Raw genomic sequence first — 18,632 nt, forward strand, 5'->3', positions numbered from 1 at the left:
GAGAGGCTAGATACTGCCAGTTTTGCATCAGGAAGGGCGACTAGTCTTAAAACAAATTCTTGTGATTTAAAAATCTTAGTTTTGCGTCAGGAAGGGCATCCGGCCGTAAAACAATAGTTCGTGATTTAAAATCTAAGAAGTGCATCTAGCTGTAAATCCCCGATTCCCCGTGTTAGACGTTGTAAAACAGATTTTTAATCCGAGTTGTCAGGAAGGGCAACCGGTCGTAAAACTATAGTGTATGAGGTTAGATACTGCTAGTTTTGCATCAGGAAGGACAACTCAACAAATTCATGCGATTTAAACACATTTTTATTCCCAAGAGAATCGAACCCGAGACTACCGGGTGAGAGGCATGCATACTGTAGGCTATAGATTTGTTCTACAGTCCTCGAAGTATCGGCACAGTCATTCTGAGCGAGTTGTGTGGAATGCGTGTGTTAGCTGAAATTGTACACGTATCTTCCGGCTCGACCTTGAACGAGGACACTACATGCTGATTGATAAGCGGCTTGTAACTCGCGAAGGTCTTCTTAGCTGAGTACCATTCAAGCTCTTAAAACACAGTACCAATTAAGGTTGTAAAATATTCTGAAATAGTCCTCCTCTGTGGTGTAGTAGTTAGCTGCTACCCTCGGAGGTCCGAGTTCGATTCCTGGCTCTGCTACGGAATGTGTAGCATTTAGCCTATGTAAGTTCCTAACGTAAAATATCATGATTGTACGGAGAGGTTAAAACACACACAGTGCCTACTCCTATCGAAAGAGCCTGCACGGTACCGGCATGTAGGCTTCTCCTGGTGAAGGAGCTTGCACATGGTTTAACGCCTCCTATCAACAGCCATTACTTAATGCTGGCTTTCTTGCACACCCCGCCTCACACCATAGTTTTACGACCGGCTGCCCTTCCTGACTAGGATTTTAAATCGCAGTATACGCGATAAATTTGTTGTAGCGGGTTTTATAACTAGATATCCCGGTACCGACACATAGCCTACTCCCGCTGAAGAAGCCTGCAAAAGGCTTATTGCTTCCATCCGACAAATGAATCACCGTCAAGTCTTGTACTCAAAAAATCATTTTCGAAGGAGTCTGCACAAGGTTTAACGTCCCCATCAACAGCCCTTACTTAATGCTGGCTTTCTTGCACACCCCGCCTCACACCATAGTTTTATACGACCGGCTGCCCTTCCTGACTAGGATTTTAAATCGCAGTATACGTGATAAATTTGTTGTAGCGGGTTTTATAACTAGATATCCTGGTACCGACACATAGCCTACTCCCGCTGAAGAAGCCTGCACAAGGCTTATTGCCTCCATCCGACAAATGAATCACCGTCAAGTCTTGTACTCAAAAAATCATTTTCGAAGGAGTCTGCACAAGGTTTAACGTCCTCACACCATAGTTTTATACGACCGGTTGCCCCTCCTGACTAGGATTTTAAATCGATATCCCGACATAGCCTACTCCTACCGAAGAAGCCAGCTTAACACCTCCATCCGACAAATGAATCACCCTCAAACACTCTTCAATCATTCTCGCTACTTCGGAAGATAGCGGGTTCGAACTGGAAGCCGTAAATGTTAGGCGAGGGACCTGTGCGATCGTCATAACATGATCTAGCTAGATGCCCTTCCCGACGGTATAAGTTGCCAGGATTTGAATCGCGTACCCCGACTAGAAGAAGCCTGCACATAGCTTAACGCCTCCATCCGACGAATGAATCACCCTCAACACTCTTCAATCATTCTCGCTACTTCGGAAGATAGCGGGTTCGAACTGGAAGCCGTAAATGTTAGGTGAGGGACCTGCGCGATCGTCATAACATGATCTAGCTAGATGCCCTTCCCGACGGCATAAGTTACCAGGATTTGAATCGCGTACCCCGACTAGAAGAAGCCTGCACATAGCTTAACGCCTCCATCCGACGAATGAATCACCCTCAACATTCTTCAATCATTCTCGCTACTTCGGTAGATAGCGGGTTCGAACTAGAAGCCGTAAATGCTAGGCGAGGGGGCCCTGCGCGATCGTCATTACATGATCTAGCTTTAGCTCAATACCTACAGGTAAGGAATACCGCGTATGTACCCTCGAGAAGTCGAGGATCACACGCTAACTTTCCAAGGCTTGAACTCTTAAATTCTGACACCTCGGCATCAACAGGAGGTTCGAATACGTCAGCCTGCAGGTGGGAGCTCTTGTTGCATTCGTCCCGACTGTACCGCAGTTGTCAGCTCAGCGATTTTTTCACATCCGGTTGGTAACAAGCAGAATATTTAGCCGCTGCAGTCTGCGCGAAGTGCTCACAGTTCTCTGTATGCGTTTATTACGTACACACACATCTCCCGTCTGCAGTGAATATTATTCTTCAGCCTTTATCTTAAGGTAAGGTAGAACTGTTAGTTACTTTTTTTATTTGCAAAGCAACTTCTACGCTAGACATCTACATTCATATATGTTTGTTCTTTTTTAGGTACCGTTCGAAAGTACGCAATTTTATTCATCCCAGTAACAGTCTGCAGCACGTGCATTTTTTTAAAGGTATGTTTTCGAACTTTGAGTTATAAAGATAACTAGGTTAGATGATGCACCCTACACTACATTCATATATGTTTCTTCTTTTTTTAAGTACGACCAGAATATTATCATTCAAGTTTCAGGCTTGAACGCACGCATTTTATACATCCGAGTAACAGTTTGCAGCGCGAAGATTTTAAGGTATGTCTGACCTCTATTCGTTGAAACTTGGTTTCTTCTAAAACATCGTAACTTTAGTCTATTGATAAATAGTTGTTCTCTTTAATCCTCACGCGGGGTACGTACATAGCTATGTCTGCCCTCAACAGGCTGAAACTTGGTTTCTTCCGTAACTTTAAGCTATTCATAAATAATTGTTCTCTTCAACCTACATACTATAGACGTGGTATAATTTCAAACACGCACACATAGCTATGTCCGTCCTCAACAGGCTTAAACTTGGTTTCTTCCGAACATCGTAACTTTAGTCTATTGATAAATAGTTGTTCTCTTTAATCTACATACTATAGACGTAGTATAATTTCAAACACGCACACATAGCTACGTCTGCCCTCACCAGGTTGAAAGTTGGTTTCTTCCGAACATCGTAACTTTAAGCTAATCATAAATAGTTGTTCTCTTTAATCAACATACTATAGACGTGGTATAATTTCAAACACGTACACATAGCTATGTCTGCCCTCAACGGGCTGAAACTTGGTTTCTTCTGTAACTTTAAGCTAATCATAAATAGTTGTTCTCTTTAATCTACATACTATAGACGTGGTATAATTTCAAACACGCACACATAGCTATGTCCGTCCTCAACAGGCTTAAACTTGGTTTCTTCCGAACATCGTAACTTTAGTCTATTGATAAATAGTTGTTCTCTTTAATCTACATACTATAGACGTAGTATAATTTCAAACACGCACACATAGCTATGTCTGCCCTCAACAGGTTGAAAGTTGGTTTCTTCCGAACATCGTAACTTTAAGCTAATCATAAATAGTTGTTCTCTTTAATCAACATACTATAGACGTGGTATAATTTCAAACACGTACACATAGCTATGTCTGCCCTCAACGGGCTGAAACTTGGTTTCTTCTGTAACTTTAAGCTAATCATAAATAGTTGTTCTCTTTAATCTACATACTATAGACGTGGTATAATTTCAAACACGCACACATAGCTATGTCCGTCCTCAACAGGCTTAAACTTGGTTTCTTCCGAACATCGTAACTTTAGTCTATTGATAAATAGTTGTTCTCTTTAATCTACATACTATAGACGTAGTATAATTTCAAACACGCACACATAGCTATGTCTGCCCTCAACAGGTTGAAAGTTGGTTTCTTCCGAAAATCGTAACTTTAAGCTAATCATAAATAGTTGTTCTCTTTAATCAACATACTATAGACGTGGTATAATTTCAAACACGTACACATAGCTATGTCTGCCCTCAACAGGTTGAAACTTGGTTTCTTCCGTAACTTTAAGCTATTCATAAATAATTGTTCTCTTCAACCTACATACTATAGACGTGGTATAATTTCAAACACGCACACATAGCTATGTCCGTCCTCAACAGGCTTAAACTTGGTTTCTTCCGAACATCGTAACTTTAGTCGTTCTCTTCAATCCTCATGCTATAGGCCTAACTCACAGCCATGTCCAACCTCTATACGCTGAAACTTGGTTTCTTCCGTAACTTTCACCTAATCTCTATCGGTCGTTCTCTTTTCAGATGTTCCCCTGCTGCGAGGAATATAATGTAACGTTTGCAAGGCGTGATAACTTCATGCGCCATATGAAATCAAAACACCCTAGCATAACATCTGCTTTATGTAAAGTTTGTAGTGTGTATTTCGCTAACGTAGAGCGATATGAGGATCACTTAGCAGAGGAACATCAAATATCTACTCGCCCTCAGGTAGTAGTAGGGAAAAAGCGTGCAGCTACTGATGTAGCCGTAGAAAGTACTAGTAGTAAAAAACCTAGAAAAAATCATGAACAGATGTCCCCCTGCTGCGAGGAATGTAATGTAACGTTTGCAAGGCGTGATAACTTCACGCGCCATATGAAATCAAAACACCCTAGCATAACATCAGCTTTATGTAAAGTTTGTAGTGTGTATTTCGCTAACGTAGAGCGATATGAGGATCACTTAGCAGAGGTACATCAAATATCTACTTGCCCTCAGGTAGTAGTAGGGGAAAAGCGTGCAACTACTGATGTAGCTGTAGAAAGTACTAGTAGTAAAAAACCTAGAAAAAATCATGAACTTCAAACTATTCACTGCGAGCACTGTAACACTGATGTACCATCTTCGCATTTTCAGGGGCACTTACGGAGTAATGCGCATAAAAATAATGCGTGTAGAAGTGGTAGTAACGCAAACATCGAGGAAATTAATACAGCATTTAAAAGTAGGATTGCTAGTTACCGAATTCGCACCAGTCAAAAGTTTCAGAGCACTTAAAACTTTTTAAATTGCGTTCAACCGGATGTACAACAGCTTCTTGCTAAATCTTTGTCCAATCATAGTTTATTTAAAGTTAATTTTGAACTTTTCGCCTTGTACATTAAAAGCACGGATGAATCCGAAATAACGGACATTAAATCATTTAATACGAAGAATTTTGTCATAAGTCAGTCGACTAATTTTGGTGATGTACTTAGGGATGTCTCTAACATTATTTCAACTAAGAGCGAGGAATTTCAGGAAAAGGAATCAGGGTGGGCTTTAGTTGAGATAATGTATCTAGAAGTTAACATCAATAAGTACAATCCTATGCGTGGATCTTCGCACATTGAGCTGCCGACATGGATTCAGCAAAGAAAAGCTGTTGTAAACATCCGAAACAATGACGAAGCATGTTTTGCATGGGCGGTGATGTCAGCTTTAATTCCTGCGAAATCAGACGTAGCTAAGAGAACATCATCCTATCCACACTATTCAACGCAGCTAAATTTCGATAGTATAGAATTTCCCGTACAGTTAAAAGATATTAAGCGCTTTGAGGAACTAAATAACATTAGTATTAATGTGTATGGTGTAGAGAAAAAGTCTGTAGTAGGTCCTCTGTATTATACATGTCATAAGAAGAGTACTCATGTTAATTTACTCTATATTGAAAACAGTGAGAATAGCCACTTTTGCTGGATTAAAAATCTGAGTAGACTTGTTGGTAGTCAATTGTCAAACAGGTGTAACAAAAAGTAGCTATGTGATGGATGCTTGCAGTATTTCAGAAATGAAGATCAGTTAACGAAGCATTCCAAGAATGACTGCAATCATGTACGTACAGAGATACCTACTACAGGCAATAATGTTTTAAAATTTACAAATTTTCACAAGCAGATGTGGGTACCGTTCGTGATTTATGCAGACTTTGAAGCCATCCTCACGCCATGCAACACATGCTCACCTAATCCTGACAACTCTTTCACTAATACTACGCACATGCAAGTCCCGTATAGCTTCGCGTATTACATCAAGTGTAGTTACGATAGTACGCTTAACAAGATAGAGCTGTATCGAGGACATGATGCTGCTAAAGTATTTTTAGAAAGACTTGAAAGTGATGCAGTTCGTCTCGGTCGTATTCTGAATAGTAATATTCCTATGAAGCCACTCACCGAAATTCAGTTAAATGATCATGAACGTGCTACAAAGTGTAGCATTTGTGATGGGGAATTTTCCGAAAATGACCCTAAAGTTTTTGATCATGATCATTTAACTGGTTTCTACAGATGTGCCGCTCATTATAGCTGTAATCTTAAGTATAGAGTTCCTAAATTTATCCCTGTAATTTTTCATAACTTATCTGGTTACGACTCTCATTTCATCATTTCACAATTTGGAGCTTCGGATGAAAAAGTAGATATAATCCCTCAGAATAAAGAGCGGTACATTGCGTTTGCAAAGTCTGTAAAAGTAGATGCTGAGCATTCTATAAAACTGAGATTCCTTGACACGTTTCGCTTTATGGCGAGTAGCCTCGATAAACTTTCTAGTCATTTACAGCCTGAACAATTTACAGAAATTCGACGCGTTTTCCCTGAAGAAGCGCAGTTTAATTTACTTCGGCGTAAGGGTGTTTTTTGTTATGAATATCTCGACTGCTTAGACCGCCTCGAAGAACGTGCCTTACCATCGAAACAATCCTTTTACAGCTCGCTGAATTCAGCAGATATTAGTGATGATGACTATTTACATGCGCAACATATCTGGGAGCAGTTCCACATTCAAACGCTGGGTGAATACTCTGATTTATATTTAAAGACAGATGTACTTTCGTTAGCTGATGTTTTTGAAAATTTTCGCTGTGTTTGCATGAACACCTACAGCCTTGACCCATGTCAGTATTTTACTGCACCTGGGTTAAGTTGGGACGCGATGTTAAAATACACGCGTGTGAATTTGGAACTGCTGTCCGATATCGATATGGTGCACTTTATAAAAGCATCCATTCGAGGCGGTCTGAGTCAGTGCAGCGGCCGGTATTCGAGTGCTAATAATAAGTACATGCCGAGTTTCGATTCCAGTCAGGAATCTCGGTATATCGTTTACCTCGATGCTAATAATCAGTATGGGTGGGCGATGAGTCAGCATCTACCGGTGAGTGGTTTCCGCTGGCTGACGCAGTGCGAAATTGATGCTTTACAGCTACACGCCCTAGGTGATGAAGCTGATAAAGGTTATTTCCTCGAAGTTGACCTACAGTATCCTAAAGAGTTACACACTTCTCATAATGACCTACCGTTCTGCCCTGAAAATATGAAGTCCCCGTACATTGCATCAACGACGAAAATGCTCATTGCTAATTTATGCGATAAATCTAAGTATATCATTCATTACCGAAATTTAAAACAGTGTTTGCAGCATGGTTTAAAGTTATCCAAAATTCATCGCGTACTAGAATTTAATCAGTCACCGTGGCTAAAGCCATATATCGATCTGAACAATAATTTAAGAACGAATGCGGTTAACGAGTTTGAAAAAGATTTCTACAAGCTCATGAATAACAGTGTGTTTGCTAAGACTATGGAGAATGTTGACAAACGCGTTGATGTAAAATTGATTACAAACTGGGATAATATTAAGAAAAGGTATGGTGCTAACTATTTAATAAGTAAACCAAATTTCCACAGCTGCACCATCATACATGAGAATTTAGTTATTATACAGATGAATCGTGTCAAGGTTAAGTATGACAAACCTACCTACGTCGGCTTCGCAGTACTTGAATTGGCTAAAACACTCATGTATGAATTCCATTACGATTATATGATGAAGAAGTACGCGCATAATGCGCAATTGCTCTACACAGATACCGATTCGTTTATTTATCAAATCAAAACTGATGACTATTACAATGATATAAAGCCAGACTTGGGTAGGTTTGATACGAGTAACTATCCTGCAGATAATCAATATCATCTACCGCTAGTGAACAAAAAGGTTCTAGGTAAAATGAAAGATGAATGTGCTGGGAATATTATCGATTCATTTGTAGGTACTAAATCCAAGTCATATTGCATAAAACTCTTAAATGAATTACAAATAAAGAGATTGAAGGGGGTTAAAAAGAATGTCGTTCAGAATCAGCTAAGTTTTGAAAACTATAACAATTGCATTAAAAGTAATCCACCTGTTTTGCATAAGCAAATGTCTGTCATTAGAAGCAAGAAGCACCAGTTGTACACACATTTAATTAGTAAGGTAGCCCTTAATAGCGATGATTGTAAGCGGTTTGTCATTCCAAATTCTACCAACATGCTAGCCTGGAGCATAGTAGTATTGATAGGTACTACTTTACATAAACATTATGCTAGAGGTGTGTGTACTTACGTTACGCTGCCTTACATCACAAAGAGGTACGCTGAGAGTGTAGTACGGTAAGTCTAAACTTGTACATTCAAGAATTGCATCGAGAAGTACGCAAAACATCACTAGGGTAAAATGATTCGAGATAAAACTTGTACATACAAGATGTAAATAAATAATGTAGAATTGGCATATTCTTTTATTTTAGGTTAGGTATTACCTTCCTCCCACTCCTTATTTGCAAGATAGAGTTTTTGTTTATTACTCATAGAAGAAGAAAGAAGGTGATGAGCAGTTTCGTAAGTATAGTTCGGTAAGTATCTCGAGAGCAGAATTTTTTTTTTTGTCAAAAAAGCACATAGCTTTGTAAAGCACGTAGAATTTGCCGCTACCGGGGCAGCACTGTTCTCTCTGGATTAAAAGCTTTGTTTCCAAACAAGAGCACGTGGAATTTGCCGTCACCCGGCAGCACGGTGATTAAAGATGGCGGATGACAGCTGTCAGAAAAGCACATAGGTTTGTAAAGCACTTGGAATTTGCCACCGCTACATAGAGGGCAGCACTGTTCTCAAAGATGGCGGATGACAGCTGTCAGAAAAGCACATAGGTTTGTAAAGCACTTGGAATTTGCCACCGCTACATAGAGGGCAGCACTGTTCTCAAAGATGGCGGATGACAGCTGTCAGAAAAGCGCATAGGTTTGTAAAGCACGTGGAATTTACCACCACCACATAGAGGGCAGCACTGTTCTCAAAGATGGCGGATGACGGCTGTCAGAAAAGCGCATAGGTTTGTAAAGCACTTGGAATTTGCCACCGCTACATAGAGGGCAGCACTGTTCTCAAAGATGGCGGATGACGGCTGTCAGAAAAGCGCATAGGTTTGTAAAGCACTTGGAATTTGCCACCACCACATAGAGTGCAGCACTGTTCTCAAAGATGGCGGATGACAGCTGACGAAATTGCCCGCAGCACAGTGCTCAAAGATGGCGAATGACAGCTGTCAAAAAAGCACGTGGCTTTGTTTCCCAACAAGAGCACATAGATTTTTTCAAATTGCCGCCACCACATAGAGTGCAGCACTGTGCTCTGTTGATTAAAGATGGTGGATGACGGCTGTCAAAAAAGCACGTGAGTTTGTTTCCAAACAAGACCACGTGGAATTTACCACCACCACATAGAGGGCAGCACGGTGCTCTCTTGATTAAAGATGGCTGCTGTCACGTGGAATTGTCTGCCACCACAGGTATCTAGCTAAAGAGGGCAGCACTGAGGTTTGCGATGCAAGATGGCTGCTGTCAAAAAAGCATTTTTCAAATTATCCGCCACCACAAAGAGGGTAGCACTGTGCTCTATAGATTAAAGATGGCGGATGACAGCTGTCAAAAAAACACGTGGCTTTGTTTACCTCGCGCTAGTTAGGTTAAGTTGGTAGCACTAAGGTTTAGACCCGTCAAGATGGCAGCACTGCCGATGACAGGTGATGAATTTTGCAGCTACTGCGATATAGAGGGCAGCACAGTGCTCAAAGATGGCGGATGACAGCTGTCAAAAAAGCACGTGGCTGTCAAAAAACACGTGGCTTTGTTTATCTCGCGCTAGTTAGGTTAAGTTGGTACTACTGAGGTTTAGGCCCGTCAAGATGGCAGTACTGAGGTTAGCGATGCGTTGTTGTCTGTCAAAAGCACGTGGCTTTGTTTACAAATCTGTCAAAAAGCACGTGGCTGTCAAAAAGCACGTGGCTTTGTTTACCTCGCGCTAGTGAGGTTAAGTTGGCACTACTGAGGTTTAGGTCCGTCAAGATGGCAGTACTGAGGTTAGCGATGCGTTGTTGTCTGTCAAAAAGCACGTGGCTGTCAAAAAACACGTGGCTTTGTTTACCTCGCGCTAGTTAGGTTAAGTTGGCACTAGTGAGGTTTAGGCCCGTCAAGATGGCAGCAGTGAGGTTAGCGATGCGTTGTTGTCGATGACAGCTGTCAAAAAGCACGTGGCTTTGTTTAAAAATTCAAATTTCCCGCCAAAATTCAAATTTCCCGCGGGCGGTGGCGGCGGAGGCGGAGGCGGCGGCGGAGGAGGAGGCGGGCGGAGGCGTGCGGCGGCGGAGGTGCCGCAGAACCATCCAATTAACCACATAGAGTGCAGCACTGAGGTTTCGGATGCAAGATGGCGGATAACGTACCACATTTCAAAGGTAAGTAGCTAAAGAGGGCAGCACGATGCTCAAAGATGGCGGATGACAGCTGCACGTGGCTTTGTTTATTTCACGCTAGTGAGGTTAAGTTGGTAGCACTAAGGTTTAGACCCGTCAAGAAGGCAGCACTGCCGATGACAGGTGACGAAAGAGGGCAGCACCGTGCTCAAAGATGGTGGATGACAGCTGTCAAAAAGGCACGTGGCTGTCAAAAAACACGTGGCTTTGTTTACCTCATGCTAGTGAGGTTAAGTTGGTATCACTAAGGTTTAGGCCCGTCAAGATGGCAGTACTGAGGTTTGCGATGCGTTGTTGTCTGTCAAAAAGCACGTGGCTTTGTTTACAAATCTGTTGAAAAGCACGTGGCTGTCAAAAAGCACGTGGCTTTGTTTACCTCATGCTAGTGAGGTTAAGTTGGCACTACTGAGGTTTAGGTCCGTCAAGATGGCAGTACTGAGGTTAGCGATGCGTTGTTGTCTGTCAAAAAGCACGTGGCTGTCAAAAAACACGTGGGTTTGTTTACCTCGCGCTAGTTAGGTTAGGTTGGTACTAGTGAGGTTTAGGCCCGTCAAGATGGCAGCAATGAGGTTAGCGTTGCGTTGTTGTCGATGACAGCTGTCAAAAAGCACGTGGCTTTGTTTACAAATTCAAATCTCGCGCCAAAATTCAAATTTCCCGCCAAAATTCAAATTTCCCGCGGGCGGCGGCGGCGGAGGCGGCGGCGGCGGAGGAGGCGGGAGGAGGAGGAGGCGCCCGAACTCTCCCATTATACTACTCCTGAAGTAGCGAGAATTATTGCGGGTAAATGATTGTGATTCATCTGTCGGATGGAGGCGAAATAAATGAAATATATTTTTATAACATATCACAAAAAAATTAAGTTTTTGGGTCAGTATCAAGAATAATACAATGATAGTCAACTAGCATAGGGTATCCAATTTGTATGAAAGTTTTGGACTCAATATCAACTTAAGAAATAAATATAAAATGTTCGATCTTAATTTTAGAATTCAGACATTTCGAACCATCTACATTTCAATGGGATGGAAGTGTCTGCATGGGGTGACACAGTTTTCTGATGTGTCGTACTTAAGGTAAAACTTTCAAGCGAAGCCTGAATATTTGACTCCCTTCTTACTTATTTCCATATTTCAATTTTTCTTCTTTCCCCCACTGTAAACGGTACGAGTACTCCACTAAAAGAAGAAGATTGACGTGTAAGTCTTTCAGATTCACGAACAGAAGACGTGAAGGGCGACACAGATAGGTCTTATGGCGACGATGGGACAGAGAAGGGCTAGGAGTGGGAAGGAAACGGCCGTGGTCTTAATGAAGGTACAGCCCCAGCATTTGCCTGATGTGAAAATGGGAAACCATGGGAAACATTTTCTTGGCTGCCGACAGTGGGGTTCGAACCTACTATCTCCCGAATACTGGATACTGGCCGCACTTAAGCGACTGCAGCTATCGAGCTCGGTGATTGTTGAGTTTAAATTATCAATTTTCTTTCTTTCTTAATCTGTTTACCCTCCAGGGTTGGATGTTCCCTCGGACTCAGCGAGTGATCCCTCCTCTACCGCCTCAAGGGCAGTTTCCTGGAGCGTGAGACTTTGGGTCGGGGGATAAAACTGGGGAGGATGACCAGTACTCGCCCAGGCGGCCGCACCTGCTATGTTGAACAGGGGCCTTGATGAGGGTTGGGAAGATTGGAAGGGAGAAACAAGGAATAGGGAAGAGAGAGAGAGAGAGAAAATGAGGAGAAAGCGTTATAAGGAAGAACTTTTATGTATGGAGAGCACGTAAACGTACACGCTATCTTAGCGCAGTGGTAGAGCTCTGGTCTTGTAAACCAGGGGTCGTGAGTTCGATCCTCATAGGAGGCAAGTATTTTATCCTGGAGGTCGTTCATATTTGTCTGTCATGGATAGAAGCTGAATACGTCAAAGACGTTTAAAGATGAACAGTACAGAACTTCAGTCTAGAACAGCCCTGCTGCGCGCCTCCTTAGCTCAGTGGCAGAGCACTGGTCTCGTAAACCAGGGGTCGTGAGTTTGAACCTCACAGAAGGCAATATTTTGTGGAAACATCGGCATCAGCTTTTCAAATTTCGTGGCAGAGCCGGGAATCGATCCCGGGCCTCCGTGGCTGTAGCTAACCATATTAAACACTACACCACAAACCAAACTTTATTTTCTCAATTTACATGCACGGAGGGACTTCAGAAAGCGCTGGGAGAAACTGGTTGGTATGCTTCATAGGATCGCGCAAAACATAAACATTGAAGATGAAGATTGTCTGCTTTTACTAGTAAACTGGAATGATGATATGCCGTACTTAAACTTTACCTTTACTTTCTTTCTTTCTTTCTTTCTTTCTTTCTTTGTTATTGCGTTTACCGTCCTGGGTTGGTTTTCCCCTCGGACACAGCGAGGAATCCCACCTCTACCGCCTCAAGGGCAGTGTCCTGGAGCTTCAGACTCTTTGTCGGGAGATACAACTGGGGAGTATGACCAGTACCTCGCCAGGTGGCCTCACCTGCTATGCTAAACAGGGGCCTTGCGGAGGGATGGGAAGATTGGAAGGGATAGGCAAGGAAGAGGGAAGGAAGCGGCCGTGGCCTTATGTTAGGTACCATCCCGGCATTTGACTGGAGGAGACGTAGGAAACCACGGAAAACCACTTCCAGAATGGCTGAGGTTGACCTCCCGAGGCTGAGTGGACCCCGTTCCAGTCATCGTAACACTTTTCAAATTTCGTGGCAGAGCCGGGAATCGAACCCGGGCCTCCGGAGGTGGCAGCTAATCACGCTAACCACTACACCACAGAGGCGGACAACAATTATCATGTGCGTTAATAAGTTCGTAACCGAGCTCGATAGCTGCAGTCACTTAAGTGCGGCCATTATCCAGTATTCAGTAGATAGTGGGTTCGAACCACGATGTCGGCAGTACTGAAGATGGTGTTCCGTGGTTTCCATTTTCACACCAGGCAACTGCTGGGACTGGACCTCAATTAAGGCCACGGCCGCTTCCTTCCTGCTCCTAGCTCTCTCCTATCCCATCGTCGCCATAATACTTATCTGTGTCGGTGCAAAGTAAAGCCAATTGTAAAATATTAGTAACAAGTTCGTACGAGATGGTTAAAATGTTTGCCTTCTGTGACGATCGAACTCACGACCCCTGGTTTACAAGACCAGTGCTCTGCCACTGAGCTAAGGAGGCGCACAGCAGGGCTGTTCTAGACTGAATTTCTGTACTGTTCAGCTATAAACGTGTTTGACGTACTCTGCTTCTATCCATGACAGACAAATATGAACGACCTGCAGGATAAAATACTTGCCTCCTGTGAGTATCGAACTCACGACCCCTGGTTTACAAAACCAGTGCTCTGAGCTAAGGAGGCGCATAGTGCTCCGCTGCGAAGGCTGAAGATCTGTATTATCCAACACGCATCGGAATGAATATCAGTACAGGCTTCTAGTTCCACTAACTATTTTTTGGGTTTTCATAGACGCCGAGCTGCCGGAAGTTTGTTCCTTCTTCTTCTTCTTGATCTGTTTACCCTCAAGGTTCGGTTTTTCCCTCGGATTCAGCGAAGGATCCCACCTCTACCGTCTCAACGGCAGTGTCCTGGATCTCCAGGCTCTGGGTCAGGGGATGACCAGTAAGCCGCCCAGGCATTGACCTGCTATGCTGAACAGGGGCCTTGTGCAGGGATGGTAAGACTGGAAGGGAAGGAAGCGGCCGTGGCCTTAAGTTAGGTACTATCCCGGCATTTGCCTGGAGGAGAAGTGGGAAACCACGGAAAACCACGTTCAGGCGGGAATCGAACCCGAGGCTGAGTGGACCCCGTTCCAGCCCTCGTACCACTTTTCAAATTTGGTGACAGAGCCGGGAATCGAACCCGGACCTCCTGGTGTGGCAGCTAATCACGCTAACCACTACACCACAGAGGCGGACCAATATCAACTTAAGAAATAAATATGAAAAATGTTCGATCTTAATTTTGGAATTCAGAAATTTCGGACCATCTACATTTCAATGGGATGGAAGTGTCTGCATGGGGTGACACAGTTTTCTGATGTGTCGTACTTAAGGTAAAACTTTCAAGCGAAGCCTGAATATTTGACTCCCTTCTTACTTATTTCCATATTTCAATTTTTCTTCTTTCCCCCACTGTAAACGGTACGAGTACTCCACTAAAAGAAGAAGATTGACGTGTAAGTCTTTCAGATTCACGAACAGAAGACGTGAAGGGCGACACAGATAGGTCTTATGGCGACGATGGGACAGAGAAGGGCTAGGAGTGGGAAGGAAACGGCCGTGGTCTTAATGAAGGTACAGCCCCAGCATTTGCCTGATGTGAAAATGGGAAACCATGGGAAACATTTTCTTGGCTGCCGACAGTGGGGTTCGAACCTACTATCTCCCGAATACTGGATACTGGCCGCACTTAAGCGACTGCAGCTATCGAGCTCGGTGATTGTTGAGTTTAAATTATCAATTTTCTTTCTTTCTTAATCTGTTTACCCTCCAGGGTTGGATGTTCCCTCGGACTCAGCGAGTGATCCCTCCTCTACCGCCTCAAGGGCAGTTTCCTGGAGCGTGAGACTTTGGGTCGGGGGATAAAACTGGGGAGGATGACCAGTACTCGCCCAGGCGGCCGCACCTGCTATGTTGAACAGGGGCCTTGATGAGGGTTGGGAAGATTGGAAGGGAGAGACAAGGAATAGGGAAGAGAGAGAGAGAGAGAGAGAGAGAGATAAAATGTGGAGAAAGCGTGATAAGGAAGAACTTTTATGCATGGAGAGCACTTAAGCGTACGTACGTTCTTAGCTCAGTGGTAGAGCACTGGTCTTGTAAACCAGGGGTCGTGAGTTCGAACCTCACAGAAGGCATTATTTTGTGGAAACATCGGCATCAGCTTTTCAAATTTCGTGGCAGAGCCGGGAATCGAAACCGGGCCTCCGTGGCTGGTAGCTAATGATATTAAACACCACACCACAGAGGTGGACTTCCTTAAAATAACCAAACTTTATTTTCTCAATTTACATGTACGGAGGGACTTTAGGAAGCGCTGGGACAAACTGGTTGGTATGCTTCATAAGAACCCGCAAAACATAAACATTGAAGATGAAGGTGGTTAGCGTGATTAGCTGCCACCCCCGGAGGCCCGGGTTCGATTCCCGGCTCTGCCACGAAATTTGAAAAAGTGGTATGAGGGCTGGAACGAGGTCCACTCAGCCTCGGGAGGTCAACTGAGTAGAGGTGGTTTCGATTCCTCCTCAGCCATCCTGGAAGTGGTTTTCCGTGGTTTCCCACTTCTCCTCCAGGCGAATGCCGGGATGGTACCTAACTTAAGGCCACGGCCGCTTCCTTCCCTCTTCCTTGCCTATCCCTTCCAATCTTCCCACCCATCCCTGCACAAGGCCCCTGTTCAGCATAGCAGGTAAGGCCGCCTGGGCGAGGTATTGGTCATTCTCCCCAGTTGTATCCCCGACCCAACGTCTGAAGCTCCAGGACACTGCCCTTGAGGCGGTAGAGGTGGGATCCCTCGCTGAGTCCGAGGGAACAACCGAACCTGGAGGATAAACATTAAGAAAAAGAAGAAGAATAAGATGAAGATTGTCTGTTTTTACTAGTAAACTGGAATGATGATATGCCGTACTTAAACTTTACCTCTATTATTAATTTGTTTGTTTGTTTCTTTCTTTCTTTCTTATTGCGTTTACCATCCTGGGTTGGTTTTTCCCTCGGACACAGCGAGGGATCCCACCTCTACCGCCTCAAGGGCAGTGTCGTGGAGCGTGAGACATTGGGTCGGGGGTTAGAACTGGGAAGGATGACCAGTACCTCGTCCAGGCGACCTCACTTGCTATGCTGAACATTGGCCTTGGTGGGGGATGGGAAGAGTGGAAGGGAGAGACATGGAAGAGGGAAGGAATTGGCCGTTTCCGTAAGTTAGGTACCATCCCGGCATTTGCCTGGAGGAGACATAGGAAACCACGGAAAACCACTTCCAGAATGGCTGAGGTGGGAATCGAACCCACCTCTAGTGAATTGACCTCCCGAGGCTGAGTGGACCACGTTCCAGCCATCGTAACACTTTTCAAATTTCGTGGCAGAGCCGGGAATCGAACCTGGGCCTCCAGCGATAGCAGCTAATCACACTAAGCACCACACCACAGAGGCGGACAGCAATTATCATGTGCGTTAATAAGTTCGTAACCGAGCTCGATAGCTGCAGTCACTTAAGTGCGGCCATTACCCAGTATTCAGTAGATAGTGGGTTCGAACGACGATGTCGGCAGTTCTGAAGATGGTGTTCCGTGGTTTCCATTTTCACACCAGGCGACTGCTGGGACTGTACCTCAATTAAGGCCACGTCCGCTTCCTTCCTACTCCTAGTCCTCTCCTATCCCATCGTCGGCATAATACTTATCTGTGTCGGTGCAACGTAAAGCCAATTGTAAAATATTAATAACAAGTTCGTACGAGATGGTTACGTATTTTAAAATGTTTGCCTTCTGTGAGGATCGAACTCACGACCCCTGGTTTACAAGACCAGTGCTCTGCCACTGAGCTAAGGAGGCGCACAGCAGGACTGTTCTAGACTGAAGATCTGTACTGTTCAGCTATAAACGTCTTTGACGAACTCTGCTTCTATCCATGACAGACAAATAGGAACGACCTGCAGGATAAAATACTTGCCTCCTGTGAGGACCGAACTCATAACCCCTGGTTTACAAGACCAGTGCTCTCCCGCTGAGCTAAAGAGGCGCACAGTGCTCCGCTTCGAAGGCTGAAGATCTATATTATCCAACACGCATCAACCCGCCGTCGCAATGAATAACAGTACAAGACGCAGAGGTCCGCTTCTGTGGTGTAGTGGTTAGCGTGATTAGCTGCCACCCCCGGAGGCCCGGGTTCGATTCCCGGCTCTGCCACGAAATTTGAGAAGTGTTACGATGGCTGGAACGGGGTCCACTCAGCCTCGGGAGGTCAACTGAGTAGAGGTGGGTTCGATTCCCACCTCAGCCATCCTGGAAGTGGTTTTCCGTGGTTTCCCACTTCTCCTCCAGGCGAATGCCGGGATGGTACCTACTGAAGGCCACGGCCGCTTCCTTCCCTCTTCCTTGCCTATCCCTTCCAATCTTTCCATCCCTCTACAAGGCCCCTGTTCAGCATAGCAGGTGAGGCTGCCTGGGCGAGGTACTGGTCTTACTCCCCAGTTGTATCCCAGTTGTATCCCCAGACCAAGAGTCTGAAGCTCCAGGACACTGCCCTTGAGGCGGTTGAGGTGGGATCCCTCGCTAAGTCCGAGGGAAAAACCGAACCTGGAGGGTAAACAGATGATGATGATGATGATGATGATGACAAGACGCAGAGAATAAAAATAAATAATGTTATTGGCTTCTAGTTCCACTATTTTTTGGGTTTTTCTTCTTCTTAATCTGTTTACCCTCAAGGTTCGGTTTTTCCCTCGGATTCAGCGAAGGATCCCACCTCTACCGCCTCAAGGGCAGTGTCCTGGAGCTTCAGGCTCTGGGTTGGGGATACAACTGGGGAGAATGACCAGTACCTCGCCCAGGCGGCCTCACTTGCTATGCTGAACAGGGGCCTTGTGCAGGGATGGGAAGACTGGACGGGAAGGAAGCGGCCGTGGCCTTTAGTTAGGTACCATCAAGGCATTTGCCTGGAAGAGAATTGGGAAACCACTGAAAACCACTTCCAGGATGCCGGCTGAGGAGGGAATCGAACCCGTTCCAGACCTCGTACCACTTTTCAAATTTCGTGGCAGAGCCGGGAATCGAACCTGGGCCTCCAGGGGTGGCAGCTAATCACACTAACCACTACACCACAGAGGCGGACGGAGTTAATTTATATGCCAGGAAATCTACTGATACGTCGCTGTCGTATTTGAGCCCTGTTGGCATCAGAAGGCCAGCGCCTTCTTAACCGTCTGAGCCACTCAGCCCAGCTGAGAGATGAAGAAAGTCTTAGTGCCTGTATTCATGCTGACAGAGAGCATTTTGAACATGTCATACAAAAAGAGTTCCATGTGTTACGCTGCTATGTTCTGTACCTGT

At 44.6% G+C, this 18,632-nt stretch overlaps 4 non-coding genes across 4 annotated transcripts; 2 read left to right on the forward strand and 2 right to left on the reverse strand.

Annotated features, from left to right (window-relative positions):
• The first annotated feature begins 12,541 nt into the window (after nt 1-12,541).
• TRNAT-CGU (transfer RNA threonine (anticodon CGU)) lies at nt 12,542-12,613 on the forward strand. Its single transcript has one exon. It is a non-coding gene; the product is annotated as a tRNA-Thr (tRNA).
• A 1,079-nt stretch (nt 12,614-13,692) lies between these two features.
• On the reverse strand, nt 13,693-13,764 carry TRNAT-UGU (transfer RNA threonine (anticodon UGU)). Its single transcript has one exon. It is a non-coding gene; the product is annotated as a tRNA-Thr (tRNA).
• A 1,604-nt stretch (nt 13,765-15,368) lies between these two features.
• On the forward strand, nt 15,369-15,440 carry TRNAT-UGU (transfer RNA threonine (anticodon CGU)). Its single transcript has one exon. It is a non-coding gene; the product is annotated as a tRNA-Thr (tRNA).
• Nucleotides 15,441-17,063: 1,623 nt separating this feature from the next.
• On the reverse strand, nt 17,064-17,135 carry TRNAT-UGU (transfer RNA threonine (anticodon UGU)). The gene has a single exon. It is a non-coding gene; the product is annotated as a tRNA-Thr (tRNA).
• Between the last annotated feature and the right edge of the window lie 1,497 nt (nt 17,136-18,632).

The sequence above is a fragment of the Anabrus simplex genome, chromosome 11 (assembly GCF_040414725.1).
Source record: "Anabrus simplex isolate iqAnaSimp1 chromosome 11, ASM4041472v1, whole genome shotgun sequence".
Lineage (NCBI taxonomy): Eukaryota > Metazoa > Arthropoda > Insecta > Orthoptera > Tettigoniidae > Anabrus > Anabrus simplex.